Below are 15,707 nucleotides of genomic sequence, written 5' to 3'. Positions count from 1 at the left end.
AGTATCTGTCTCATATATCGGCGGACGCCTGAATAATAATAATAATAATTGGTTTTTGGGGAAAGGAAATGGCGCTGTATCTGTCTCATATAACGTTGGGCACCTGAACCGCTCCGTAAGGGAAGGCATAAGGAGGGAGTGAAAAAAGAAAGGAAGGATGAGGTGCCGTAGTGGAGGGCTCCGGAATAATTTCGACCAGCTGGGGATCTTTAACGTGCACTGGCATCGCACAGTACACGGGCGCCTTAGCGTTTTACCACCATAATAGCGCAGCCGCCGCGGTCACCTGAACCGCGCTGTGAGGCAAGGGATAAAGGAGGGAGTGAAAGAAGAAAGGAAGAATGAGGTACCGTAGTGGAGGGCTCCGGAATAATTTCGACCACCTGGGGATCTTTAACGTGCACTGACATCGCACAGCACACGGGCGCCTTAGCGTTTTGCCTCCATAAAAACGCAGCCGCCGTGGTCGGGTTCGAACCCGGGAGTTTCAGAAGTGCACATAATGGTTTCTGTACAATTTGGGCATGATTGGTGACTGGGACAATGACCCTCTTGCTTGACATGCATTGTTGCAAGCAAGTTGAGCTTTTTGTCCAATACAGATTAGCGTTTCAAAAAGGGCGTATTATGCTTTATTCCGCAGTAATATCTTTTTCATAGTTTTAGTTAAGATACTGGGACACCCATGAGCGAGCATCTGCAGCCAAAATACGAGAACTTCATGCCATATGTCAACTTTCTTTACAGTGTGCACAATTGTGCAGGTACAGAATCATTTCAGTTCACAGTGCTCCTTCCTTTGCTTTTCAGCTTTTGTGCCAGATGTCATATTTTGGAGGATGCTCTCAGCCACAGTCTTTACCATTGAAGTAGGCTAGCACATTGTATCAATCACGACAATTAGCTGTTAAAACTAAGCGCACCACCTTTTACTTGAGTACGCCAAAGCTGAGATTTGAAGGCAACTTTAACAGGCATTGATACCTGAAGTGTTCTTTTTACATGCGCAGTGTTATGCACGACTTGAAGTTTTTCTTGAACTATTGGGTTGAATTCGTGTTTTTCTCTCCAGTCAAACTTGCTCTACTCCAGCCTCAGTGAGGATATAGGGAAAAGGCATGCCAACTTCTTCATGAAATGTGAACAATGTTGAGCAAAATTGTGTTTTTGCAGAAAATAATGCGTAAGGGGCGGGGTGCGGGATCATACGCGAAGGTGTGTTAAAATCTAATGAAGCACGCTTATTACTAGGTTGCGGATCTTGGACTTGCTAACAAATTTCTCTCATGTAAAGGTGCAGTGCATATCAGAAAATTAAGATGCATGAGAGCTGTTCAAAGCTTTTTGTGTAAATAAAAGGCGCATTGACTATGCAAGTAATGCTTCGGTGATTGCTTATAATTGCAAAGCGACAATTTTAACTACTTCATTATAGCATGTACTCTCTAGTTTCAGTTAAGGTGTTTAAGTAGCACTTCTCTTATTTTCAATTCTGTGCGCTTCAATTTTGTTTCTATTTTAAGTTTGTGGTCATTAACCGCACAGGCTATGTACTCCGTTGTCGTCTCTTACAAGGGAACAGTTGAGAGTCCAGCAGCGGCGCTTGTGTGCTGTTCGTTGTGAACTAATTTTATGCTGTTGTTATGCCTGAGAACCAAACCACCTTGCCTACAAACTTGTCTGCAAAGAAGGGTGTGTGACAAATGCTGGAAACAGGAGGCATAAATGTGAGTGATTCTACATGCCTGTGCCTATGTGGCTAAATGGAATTAGTTTGAAATTGACTTGTAAGCTCCCACGTCTTTTTGCTATTGCGCAAGGAGGAACAAAGTTGTTAGCTTGTATCGATAGCTCAATGAATGGTGTCACATAAAGTTTCATTCACTTTGGACTGCAAGAAATATGCACAAGTGGCTAGCATTTTGAGGGCGTGTTACATTACTGCAGGTTAAGCACAATTAGTGCCTCTCTTGATAAGGGCATCTGGAAGAGCTGGAATTACAGAATTGCTCTTAGCGGGCCTAGCCTCTTGCGTGAAACACAGGCAATGCTCCTACTATTGCATACTATTTTTATTTTTGAGTATTTCCTACTGGACACATTAATCTGGAATTTTCATAAGCATAAAGTCATTTTCTAAATGATTTGTAGAGTTCAAGTTGAAAACATAACAGGGCAAAGCAAGCAATTGCCTTTCGTACTTCTCTCTGCTACCAGAACCTACTACTGTTGCATGACATCATATATGTCAAGGTGTAAGATTTGTGTTGATTTAAGCCTACTAAGTGATTTTTTTTACTTCTGTTGTTCAACAAGCATTTAAGCGTAGTGCCATATGGCACTATGCAATCAACAAATGCAATTAGATGAAACTGGCTGTGAATATAGCATCAACGGTTTATGCATGCGTTTTTTCCTGCAGGTGCATTCATTTATTGTTTCGAGATGGAGAAGGCTATATACGCACCCTGGACAGAATCCGAAAGGATGCAGTATTTTTCAAAAGGGCCACCACAACTGTCTGGTCAAGAGAAGCAGTGGCACAACGCAGCTTCATTGGCAACTGCTCAGGAGGGTGACAATGGAAGGCAAGGCGTAGGCTCTGTAGAAGGAACTCAAGCGAAAATCGATGCACTCACAGGCGATTAATAGTTTTAGCTGGATTTAGCACAAAAGTATATATTCGCTCCTTCAATGTATTTGAGAATTGCAGGTCAGGTTTTGTTAGTAGTGGATTAGGAATAATAATAATAATAATAATTAGTGTTTGGGGAAAGGAAATGGCGCAGTATCAGTCTTATATATCGTTGGACACCTGAACCACGCCGTAAGGGAAGGAATAAAGAAGGGTGTGAAAGGAAGAAAGAGGTGCCGTAGTGGAGGGCTCCGGAATATTATCGACCACCTAGGGATCTTCAACGTGCACTGACATTGCACAGCAAACGGGCGTCTTAGCGTTTTGCCTCCATAAAAACGCAGCCGCCGCGGTCGGGGTCGAACCCAGGAACTCCGGATCAGTAGCCGAGCGCCCTAACCATTGAACCTATTCTGAAGCACAAAAGAAAGGATAATGACGAACATATGGAACGGGAGCTAGTGACAAATTCATTTTGGTATGTCATCATTTTTGTGCACAGGAGGTTGATTGATGGGCACAATTAGTAGCTCGTGTGAGGAATAACAGCTTAAATGACGAGGCTCTGAGCATGAGCAGTGGAATTAGCCAGTAATTAACAACTTTTCTTCAATACTAATACTTAGCTGTCATGCCTTAGATAGAAAGCTGATGGTACTTGGCAGTCATGTGCTGTGAAGCTTGGGGTTTTAAACGTGTTGCTACCTGAGGGATTCTGATTTACTGATTCATTCTAGCCCAAAATTTTTACGCTCGAACTTTGTTGGATTGGAGTTCCGGACAGATGGAGACGAATTGGTGTTGCAGCTAGTTTGCGGCGCCCCCAGCGGTTGGCGACTGACACGAACGTGGTTTTGCTCACTGAAAGTTGACGACCAATTGAAGAAGGATACGTTGACGTAATATATATGGCTGATTGTACGGCTGCTGCTTGAGTCATGAGGTCGTTGTGAGGGCTCCACACCGTTATGTTATCAGCGTACAATAAGAAGTTAATCTCAGAGACATCATGTAAGCGCCAAGGAAGGGAGATAAAAGCAATATTAAATAATGTTCTCGATAATACCGATCGTTGGGGTGCGCCGCGAAGAGGCAGAAATGATCCGATGGCCTCACCACTGAGGCGTATTGCAAATTGTCGCCTTTCAAGAAAGGATTTAAGTCCCAAAGCAACTCAGGCTATGAGGGACGCCGTAGTGAAGGGCTCCGGAAATTTCGACCACCTGGGGTTCTTTAACGTGCACTGACATCGCACAGTACACGGGTCTCTAGAATTTCGCTTCCATCGAAATTCGACCGCCGCGGCCGCGATCGAACCCGCGTCTTTCGGGTCAGTTAGTTCTAGGCAAAATTTAAAAAAAAAATGCGCTTAAACCAATCTACCTTGACGACATTGCCAACAGAAACCCAGGGATGAAATAGAAAGCTGCAGCAGTTGCAACCACGAAATCAACGCAGCCTTCTGTCCTGCGCAGCAAAAGCTCAAAAATAAACATTACACCCTCGTAACGATCCTGTGAGTTTTATTTTCTTGTGACTAAGTGTGGGCATAAGACTGCTGGAGCCAGACGGGGGTGGAAGGGGGTGGGGACGTCTAGAGGTAGCATCCGCAGCGCTGGAACCATGATGCAGCAGAGCACGCACATGTCGGCCGTGGGAGCCAAGATCAAGGCACAAGTAATCCGATGTGGGCGGGGGGGGGGGGGGGAGGGCAGACCCACACACGACGGGAACACAACACAAACGATACTGCTCTGATAGGATGGCTGGGCGACGACGAAGAAGGTTGAGCAGGGTAATCCATGGGCACTCTCAGAAAGAGGGTGGTGAGTCCCCGAAGGTCCCTCCTGCCTATGGCCGCAGTGGACGGCCACGCTGCAGTCGTCGGAGGCGCTGAGGAATGCAGGGTGCGTGCTAGGAGTCGCCCATTGCCCTGAGCTCAGCAGCCGCGAACACCGCCTCGAACAGCGGCATCAGTAGGGTCATGAAGCTGCGCAAAAGACTTGCAAAGCGCCGCCGCTGCATCAGTTGCAAAAGTAATGGTATGGGCGCGCTGAGGTGCGCGGGAAATCTGCCGCTTATCCTTAGCTATGAATTCCACGACAGCCCAGTGATGAGAGCAAGAGCTGCTGCGCGCTGGGGCTTGCGCGCGAACGACGGGGGCTGCACCAGTAAGGGTGCGCAAGATGGCTCCCGTCCAGCGAGGCGAGGGACGGGAGGCCATTACTGCACAACTGCCAGACAGCGGCGCAGCAAGGACTGCTTATAGGGGACACAACCTGGGCCAGAGGGCGCTGCGGACGCCATTGAACAGCGCCCTCTCCGAGCGATTCCTCCTAATTGATCGGGCAGGACGACGAGCTTTGCCACTGACTTGTGTGCGTTGGCTGGCCCGCACGTGAAGAAAGGAGTTCGCGCGCGCGCTCTCGTTCTTTCTGGCTCGCGCATCGGCGCCGTTGAGAGCGGAGTTTGCTTCGCGCGCGCTATGCTCTCTCCGCTCGTGCATGGACGCCGTTGGGAGAGAAGAGCGCGCCCGCTCGAGGGTTTTCCGCACGCTTTGACACTGCTACGAAAATTTTGCGCGCGCTTTCGTGGTTTAGAGAGGAAGCAGCTCGTGTGCGTGACATCAAGAACAAAGTCCAAAAGGGCGCTGCTTTCGTCACGCCCTAGTTTTTTGCCCAGAGCTGCATAACCACGTGGTGAACGAAGTGAAAACTGAAATTTAGCCTACCTTCCAACGAAGCTGCGGCACGAATGCGTTTCGCGATTTTTTTCTTCGTGTCTTCAAATAGTGCTAGCTCGGCTCGATCTGCTTGCTTCCGCCGTGCGTGCTGGTGACATGTTTCTGCTACCTTTTTCTTTTCCCTTTGCGCGGTGTTTCAATGTATTTGGCGCTATGCTGCTCACCCCAGTGTCACTGATCAAATCGCGCCGCGTTTAGATTTGTGCGAAATACGAAAGCGTATTTCGCAATATCGGTGCGCATTAATGAATTGCATTTTGTTGAGCTTTGAGTGTTAGCATGGGCGTGCAGCTGATGCGACCAATATGGTAACGCATTGCCGTTCCTACCGGTGTCGCGCTTGCTTAGGGCCGTTGTACGATCGTTTCGGAGCGCCTTCCGCCTCGTCCGCTTCGGGAGTGGTCCGCCAGTTTTCGGCCGCCAGGCGGACGTGAGGCGGAAAGGTGTTGTACGATCACTTTGGCGCTTGCGAGCGAGGCGGATGGTCCCAGCATGCCGATTGGCGCGCCGGGCATATCCGTCTGTCCAATAGCCTTCTCCGGCTGGTGGCAACCTAGCCGGCGCGAGCGCACCGCCAGCATCGCTCCACGCGCCGAAACGGGCTCCCGCATCCCAAGGGGCAGATCGGTATGCGCCCGACTACCTTCTCCCTTGCCTCCTTTCCTGCCCCCCTCTCCAAACCCCGATATCCCTGCACACTGCGCTTCCACCCCCCCCCCTTTCCTACCTACTTCCCGTACGAGCGCCCCCCCCCCAAATAATAACCTCTTTTCGTGGTCACGTGGTACTTTTTTCCGTTTTTTTCCAAGACGCACAAGACTGACGACGCTGCTGTTGTCGCAGCAAAAAACACTGCGACGGCCGTGCAGCCAAGATCGTGTCAAGTCGCACACGCAGCAGTTTGCTATGTAGCAGAAACAACGTCGTGGGCTCGCCTCGGTCCCGATCACTGCAGCCATCGCAACGGAAGCGACCAGCTGCACAGCTCCAAGTTCATTTCAACATTCGGAAAACGGCGGGCGTCGCGAGTTTTTCGCAGATGAACATATCGCTGACTTGACGGGAAAGCACTCGCACCGACCATAATCACTTTCACTACGCGGACACTTGTCGCTATGCTGTGAAACTTGCGCACGCACAGGAAAATAACTCGCAGCAGAAATTCAAAACGCTTGCCACAACCACAAACAGCTCGAAATAAACACTTCGTGACACCGCCATTGCAAAGGTCTTGCGTCGGTTTGCAGAGCCGCAGCAGGAATTACAAACGCATGCAAAAACCAAAAACAGCTCGAAATAAACGCTTCGTGACACCGCCACTGCACAGGTTTGCATCGGTTTGAAGAGGCGCTCTGTCAACTCCGTCAACGTAGATGATTACAGAATTCAACTAGTGGAACTATCGCTCGCCACTGCTGAACGCGGCGAAGTTTGCAGTCGCTCTGAATACTGGTAATATGAAGATGTGGCCAATATAACACGCTTCGCGACATCGCTGCCACTGCCCAGGCCGCGCTCCCCAGTTCAGTCGACGGATGGCCATCTTGCCGGGGCAGAGCAGAACCGAGGTGGAGGGAGGAGGGGCTCGGACGTCACTGACGTCACGGGAAAAGCAGCCAATAGCTGCAATCCGGTCCCCGGCCGGATGCGCTCGTCCGCCAGAAAGTTGAAGTTCACCAACTTTCCATCCGTTCGCCGAACGAGGCGGATCCGCCAGCTCCGCTCGCGAAGCGGACGAGGCGGAAGGCGCTCCGAAACGATCGTACAACGGCCCTTAGCCGCTTCTGCCATATGGTCGTATTTGCAGCATTTGGCGTATTTACCATACGGATATCTAAAAATAATACCTGTTATTACGGAGCCCTTCAGAAACGGCTTTGCGCACAATCTACATACAGAATTAGGACGTTAAACTCACAAACCGCTGGCACAACTCAGTTGTGATGCGCATCGACGGGGCACGTAACACTATTGCGCGGCCGCCCGAGGTCAAGCTCAGTGTTGTTGGCGCTACCGAAAAAAAGTAACTAAATACGTTACTGGTTACGTTAAAGAAAGGAGCGTGTTACCGCCCTACGTTACCTACAAAAAAGTAGCGCGTAATCGTTACCGTTACAGAAAAAAGTACCGTACGTTACTTTGCCGTTACTTCATGGCCATAAATGTTAAGTTTTCTTCACCTTAAGAACTTACGATAACAATTTTATAAAGCTCACATTTCCCAAATAACAACTAGCCTAAACAACGGTTTTTCGCGATATCATGATTTAACAAGAATACTTTGCACAAATGTGCAGGAGCTTAGCAATGTTATAGCAGCGTAAAGATGCCTGTAGAGTTACATGTGTTCGATTCTAACAGTGTATTACATGATGAAGCCATCTTATGAATGTGGCATTAAACACAAAATGACACTCCATCATCAATTATAACTTCACAAAAAAAACATCGCTGAACTCTCAACAAATTTAGAGTAATTCTGAAAAATGTGATGTTCCAAAATGATCGGCATGCTTCCACTCTGTAGAAAGTTGTGTGTGTGTGTGAGTGGTTTGGGAAGGGGAGGTAGGTCAAGGCAAGTGTGTGAATGTGTGTTTGTGCACGTGTTTCGTGGTTTTTGGCTATTCCGTCTTTTTTTTTGTAGGGTGCGTTGTCAAGGGCAGCTGTTTTCTGGCATGCATGCGAACCCCAGCACGGGTTGTCGGGAGCACCTGTGCATTTTGTTTATTCACATCACTTCAGGTGCTCTGCACTTGTTTTTCGAAAAAATGGGGCCGAGTGGGTCACAACTGGAACAAAAAGTAGCTAGTAACGTGGCACCTCCCGTTACCGAAATATGTTAACGTAAATACGTTACCCGTTACAGTTCCGAATTGGTAACGACTACGTTACTAATTTACCGAAAAAAGTAATGCGTTACCGGTAACGCCGTTACTTGTAACGCGTTACGGACAACAATGGTCAAGCTACAGTGTAATTTGCAGAGCCACACTGCTACTCGTGTGTACGACAGAGACACAAGGTTAGTTCACATGTGGAACCGTGTCTGCCATCTTCGCCTTCGCAGTTGTATGCGCTGCCACTTTACATGGTGTCGGCCGAGTAAGTGCACATATATTAAGTGCCCGCCAGCGCTCTCTCCTGTTGCCGCCGGTGATGGATAAGTAGTACTATTTTTAATCAATACTGCCGCGCGCGATAATGCACCGGTACTTCGCATTGAACGATTCCTGCCACGTGGGTAATTTCTGTTGACAGCACACACGTCAGTAAGCAAATGCGTCATTCCATAGAAGCCCACAAGTCAAGCAAGACGCTTCCCCACCTTTATGCAACCACGGTGCCACTTCGATCACCGCGTAAAAACTGCCCAGCGATGGACATAAACGGCGCACTGTGCAGTCGTCAGACTGCGCTCGTATCCGCCGCGCCCGCGAGGAGACGGGCACGAGGAGCATGCGGAGGGAGAAAGCGCGCGCAGCACGCGAACACGGCCAGTCAGGGCGCCCCAGCGCCGTCGCGCCCTATCAACGCTTCAGAATTTCGCCGCTACGGGAGGAGCACGGCGCTGTCGTCGCGCGGAAAACTTTAGGTTGGGGTCTTCAGTAAGGTGGCTAGAATAGAAAGGTGGGAAAACCGGCCGGGGAAACATGGCCCCGTAGCGCGCCGATGCCGTGTGGCGGCGCTGACGGCAGAGGCGCGGTAAGGCGCGCAGCCGAAATGAGTGAATCGTGTAGGCTAAATTTTTACCACTGAGGCGAAAAATGAGCCCGTTTCGCTTATCGCGCGTTTTCTGCGAGAATGAATCTTTACCATGAAATAATTTTTTTGTCAGCTCGCGTCATTATTCCCGTTAAATGTGCTGCTTTACGTACAAGCCCAGTTTGCATTGCATAGCTGGACTGAAACGCGTTTTCTGCGTGCACATTTCGAGACGCTGCCCAGGATATGAAGGACACCGTAGTGGAAGGTTTTGGAATGATTTTAACCACCTGGGTTTCTTTAACGTGCACTGACTCCCTGCATTGCGCCGCCATCGAAACGCAGCCACTACAGCCAAGAAGAGCAGGTTGTAATGCGTGCCGTAGGACCTCTCAACTGCAGTCGCATTGGTTGAAGGCGCCCCAATTAACGCACAAACCAGTTTTTATCCCCGCTTGCGAACCTGTAGCATGCATGCCATCTTGACGCTCATAATCTCCGACGATTCTATACAATGAATCAACACATCTGGCCATGAAATCGTTTATTTACAATTAAGTGAAGCCCCATCAACAAGCAACAAAACCAGAATTGGCTCCCTTCTGGGACCAGTAGACCCCAGCTCAAAACCAGCAGGCTTATTTGGACCAGTAGATCTAAGAAAGACCATTTGGGGCTGTTGGAGATGAGGGGTCCTTGAGTGAGCTGACTCTTTCAGCGCCGCAGGTCCCTTCACCGTATGACGTTGTCGGACTTGGATATGAAGGAAACTGTACAGGGGGTTTGTTTTACATTATTTACAAGATTTAGGAATCCATTGGAGGGTGATGGGGAAGGTTGGAGGATCTGAGGATGATCGAGGATTCCTTCCCAAGGCACTCGTCATCCGGTTTTAAAAGGGTCCGGTCCCTAGGATTCCCCATGTTCGAGGAAGTCTTCGCCAGTTTGGGCGTGGCCTAACTTGCGCTGTCGTACACACACACCACTTCACATAGGGACATGCCCCCGTCACATGTCTCGCCGTAGAGAGAGGGTGCTGCTGGACCATCGCCCCCTCAGAGAGAGAGCGTTGTCTTCGCGTCCGAACGAGAGTTCTCACGCTGTCAAGCCGGACTCGTCTTCCGGGAAGTCAGAATGGGCGAGGCGCCGGCGAGCAGGCACAGTTGAAGGGGTGAGCCACCCCTGCTCGGTTTTGGCAGTCGCTAACTGCCTCCGTACTGCACGGTCGAACTTCCGGGAACAATGTTGTTTACAAACAGCAGGAGAGTCGTCCGTCTCGAATCCAATAACCCAAGTGAGGACTGGCCATGGGAACCAAGATGCCTATCGCCGTGCAGTTACCCCGCCTGCAGGTGTGCCGGGCCAACTACGCAGCGGAACCAGGCGGGCTGTCGCCAGAAACCTTACAGCTCCTCCGCGGCCCGAAAAATCTCGAATGTCCAGCGTTGACGACCGCTGGGCAGGAAGAGATGAGATGACGTCCGTGTTGGTCCCCTGGATTGCAATATCAGCGCCCCCAAGGCAGAACCCAAAGCACCACCGACAAAGGAAAGCGCAGGTGGGACGTTCTAAACAGCAAAACACTGCCTCACCCGCAAACGCTCGGAATTCGCCAATGAATCACCAGGCTTCTTCCAATGAGAACAATACACTTTTAAAAAAAAATGTGTTTATTTTTGGGTTAATTTTGTGCCGACTGAGCGCGAAAGATCTCATTGTGACACTGCCACAGCCGGATTACTCGGAACAAAGTAAAAAAAAACACTCACACAGGAGGAGATTCCTCTAAGTTCTCCCTCTTACATCAGTCTGTTCAAGCCATCAGCATTTCTGTGCAGTTTCCCCTTCTTATAACGCAGCGAGAAATTGTACTGTTGGAGAGCCAGACTCCATCTGAGCAAGCGACCATCTTTGGGGGACATCTGTCGCAGCAACGTTAAAGGACAATGGTCAGTCTCAAATACAAACTTTGCTGCGTACAGGTAACATGACAACTTCTGCGCTGCCCAAACTAAACACGCGAACTATTTTTCGGAAGCGCTGTACACTTCCTGTCTACTGGTCAGTTTGCGGCTGATGTACAGGACTGGGTGTTCTTCATGGTCGTAGCCAACTTGGCTTAAGACACCACCCAGCCCTCTATCGCTGGCATCACACTGGGCTATAAACTCTTTCCCAAAGTCTGGGGTGCTGAGCAAGGGTCGGAACACGAGTGCTTCCTTTAGGCTTTTGAAGGCGTTTTCTTTTTGGTTATCCCAACTTACGTTAGTAGGTGCCCCCTTTCGCAAGGCGTCGGTTAAGGGACTAGCCTGCTGTGGGTAGCTAGGAATATATCGCTGGTAGTACCCAACTAATCCCAAAAAGGAGCGAATGTCGGTTTTCGTCCGTGGCTGCGGAAATGCTGCGATCGGGGCAATCTTTAAGTCGGATGGGCTCCTAGTTCCCTGGCCTACAACGTGGCCCAAGTACGTCACCTGACCGCAACCAAATCTACACTTTTCTGCCTTCAGTGTCAGTCCAGCCTGTCGTAAACTGGAAAACACGGTCTTTAGGTGTTCTAGGTGCTCTTGCCAGGTTTCTGAAAAAATAGCGACATCGTCTAAATAAGGGAGTGCAAAGCATTGCATGTCCTTCAGTACGATGTCCATGAGTTTCGAGAAGCTGTAGGGGGCATTCTTTAACCCAAAACTAAGCATTTAGGGACGAAAGGTGCCCGCTGGGGAGATGAAAGCGGCATACCTGCTCGCGCTTTCTTAGAGGGGAACTTGCCAATATCCCCGTACGAGATCGAGGGTGGGATTGAATTTCGCGCCGCTCACCCTTTCTATCCTTTCCTCTATGTTGGGAATCGGGTAACGCTGATCCCTGGTAATTGCATTCAGCTTTCTATAATCCACGCAGGGACGAGGATCTTTCCCTGGGGCCTCAACAAGAATTAGCGGTGAGGTATAGTCACTTTCCGCTGGCTGTACAACCCCTAACTGCAACATGCGCTGAATTTCCGCGTAAATTATTTATTTTTGCCGCGGTGATACCCTGTAGGGTTTCGACCGTACCGGCTCATCAGAGGTGAGCTCGATTTTGTGTGTCAGGAGGTGTGTCTTTCCCGGGCGACTGCTAAACAGGTCAGCGAATTCGCTCAACAACTGCTTTAGCATGTCGACCTGTGTCCCGCTTAGGAAATCTGTATTCACGGAGAGAGCCAGAATGTTCTCCACGTTGTCACTAGCGTCCGCACCTCCCTTCCAACCCTGACTCTCGCTGTCCAGCTCTTCTGGTTCATTTAGAGTCAGATTGACGATCCCGCTGCGTTCCACGAACGGCTTCATCAGAATGCAGCGATAGATTCTCACCTGCTTTTCCCTGCCTGGAACCCTTAGCGCGTATTTCGCCTCCGCAAGTTTTTGCAACACTTCCACTGGACCATCCCAGTGAACTTCCAACTTGTTTTTTCTCGATGGCCGGAGGATCATCACGCGATCGCCCGCGGTGAAACCTCTAAGGCGCGCGTTTTTGTCATAATAGACATTGGCGGCCGCCTGGGCAGCTTTCATATTTCGGTTTACTAATTCCGTCGTGTTGTTAAGGGGGTTCAGTAGCTGAAGCACGTACTCAACCACTGTCTGGTTCTCTCCTGTCCCTTCCCACATTTCTGTCAGCATTCGGAGGGGAGAGCGGTGGGCTCTTCCGTACACGAATTCTGCTGGTGTAAACCCCGTAGCTTCGTGGGGGACTGTTCGTAAAGCGAAAAGTGTGCCGGCTGACAATCCTCCCACTCGGCTTTATGCTCATAACAAAGGCCGCGTAGCACCCGCTTCAGCACAGAATGCCATTTCTCTACACTGTCGGACTGCGAATGATACACCGAGCTGTGTAACAGTTTTATTCCGCATCTTTCTAGGAATGTGGTCATCAAGACGCTTGTAAAGACCGTCGGCTGATCGGCTTGGATTTCGGCCGGAAATTCTATTCTCGCGAACACTGACAAAAGGGCGTCAACTATTTCTGTGGAGCTCAAGTCCTTCAACGGAATTGCTTCGGGAAATTTTGTGGCGGGACATAGCATAGTAAGCAAGTACTTACAGCCTGATTTCGTTTCAGACAAAAGGCCTACGGTGTCTATCACAAGCCGGCGGAAGGGTTCTGAGATCAATAGAACAATTTTCAGTGGAGCCTTCCATGTCTCTCCCGGCTTGCTCACGCGCTGGCACGCATCGCATGATTTTACGTAGCGCTCTGCATCTTTGAAACAACCCGGCCAATAATATTTCATTAACAGCCGCTCCTTTGTTTTATTGATTCCAAGATGTCCTGCCCAGCCATTTTTGTGGCAGAGACTCAGAATGTCCGCTCTGTATATTTTCGGGCACGACCAGCTGATCAAATGTTTTGCCTTTTCTGTCCTGGTAGTGTCGGTATAGTAAGCCTCCTTTCTCATGCATCGTTATGTTGCGTCTCGCGATGCCCTCTTTAGCTGTAAGGTGAAGTCTTTCCAAAGTGGGATCCTGATTCTGTTCTTTTATTAGGGACTCCCTGTTCACCTGCAGAAGGCGATCAAAACTACGCGATGTTGGAGATAAAGCGGATCCTTCAGCGTTTTATGCCTCCTCTACCGACTTAGTGGTTGAAGTACCTGGTCGCTCATCTGCTCGGTCAGCTGTCTGGCTTTCATTCCTCGTTGGTTCCGTTCCCTCCTCATTTGTTTGCAACGATATGCTGGCTGGTACGTCTCTGGCTACCTGAGGTTCGGGAACCTGACTTAGTTGAGATGCGAGCTGACGAGTTTTCGACCTTGTCAAAGATTGTATCACCCCGCTTCCGAGCTTCTGGCCTCTCTCGCGTAGCAATTGGTCTGATCGATTCGAGAAAAGGTAAGGATATTGAAATGACACGGCCTTCGAAACTGCGGCCACAGTGATTAGCTCTCCAAACGGTCCACAAATATTTACTCTAGCTATGGGAAGACATACACTGTGCTATTCTACTGCCTGTTTTCTCCACGAGACTTCTCCCGTAAAATCGTCCGCGGAAACGTAAGACGGATGGACAACGTCCATCGTCGCGGCGCTATCACGAAGCACCCTGCACGTTTTGCCGTTAACGTGCAGCTCGTGCAGGTATGGCTTCAGGAACTCTAGATTCTCGGCGTTATCCCTCGACGCACGAGAACATCAAACGTTGCTTTGTACACTTGGCTGCAAAGTGCCTGACACCATTGCACTTGTACCAACGAGATGGCCTGCTAGCCTCAAACTCTTTTTTTCGCGATTTTGTCTGCTCCCTCTCTCTTTGCCAGTTCTTCACGCTTTTCTGGCGCTACCTTCGTTACCTCCGATTGCTCCGAGCTTCTAGCACTTCGCGGCTTTCTTCTAGGCCCTTTATCTCGCATCGCGTTTTGAGCGTGTGACGCACCCTCTTCAGTGCTCAACCTTCTGCGCGAAACGTACTCCTCTGCTAGCTCAGCGGCCCTTTCATCTGTGTCGACTTTTTCCCTGTCTTGAACCCACTATTTCACCACTTGGGGAATGCTTCGGTAAAATTGCTCAAGGCAAAAACACTCGATGATTTTGTCTCGGCTTTCATAAACCTCGGCTCCTTTTAGCCACTCTAGCAGATTCGTCTTTAGGCCATACGCGAAATCAGGATAGCCCTCGCTATCGTTTTTCATTGTGTTCCTGAAGCGCTGTCGGAAAGCTTCGGCTGACAGCCGGTACCTTTTTAGCAGGCTGGCTTTGACTTTTTCGTAGTCAGCTGCGTCTTGTGTGCCAAGTCTCGCTATGGCTTCAGCTACTTCACATGGCAAGTGTGTCAGAAGCCGTTGCGGCCACGTACTGCGAGCAAAGTTCTCCCTTTCGCAAGTTCTCTCAAAATTTCCCAGGTACAATCCTTCCTACAGTCCTACAATCCTACAGTCCCATTTTCATAGGGCTGCATGAATCTGTTCATTCTATATGATTGTACATCGCTTGCTCTTTCAGGACACCTGGCTCTCGTACTGTCGCCTTTTTTACGATTCTCGCTTTCAAGTTGCAATCCCTTTAGATTTTTCTTATTTTTCAGCTTCCCGCTTTTGCCGTTCTTTCTCTTTTTTCCATTACGCTTCCCTTTTTCTTTTTTCCTCCTGTACCGAATTCCACGTATCTACCAGCTGATCGTCATCTACGTGTTTTTGAATTGTCTTGCATATTTCAAATTTTGTAATTTTGCCCTGTACTTCTATGGACAGTTCCTCGCATAACAACAGCAAGTCCGACTTTGACAATTTCATAAGGCTAATGACAACGCTTTCTCCGCTTTGGTAATGCTATCTTCAAAGTTTCGTGAGAATACCCTTTCTCAATTGACATACACTTCCCAGTGATTCTAGATTATTCTCTCAAAATCTGAAGCCTGGCGAATCCTATAGCAAAATGCCTTAACGCTTACAGGTTGAGAAAGCACGATGTCGCACGGTCCATCCCAGCCGCAGCAAACCAGTTGTTGGAGAAGAGGGGTCCTTGAGTGAGCTAACTCTTTCAGCGCCGCAGGTCCCTTCTCCGAATGACGTTGTCGGACTTGGATATGAAGGAAACTGTACAGGGGGTTTATTTTACATTATTTATAAAATTTAGGAACCCATTGGAGGGT

Source organism: Amblyomma americanum, chromosome 1 (genome assembly GCF_052857255.1).
Source record: "Amblyomma americanum isolate KBUSLIRL-KWMA chromosome 1, ASM5285725v1, whole genome shotgun sequence".
In the NCBI taxonomy this organism is placed as follows: Eukaryota; Metazoa; Arthropoda; class Arachnida; order Ixodida; family Ixodidae; genus Amblyomma; species Amblyomma americanum.
This window is presented reverse-complemented; position numbering follows the sequence as displayed.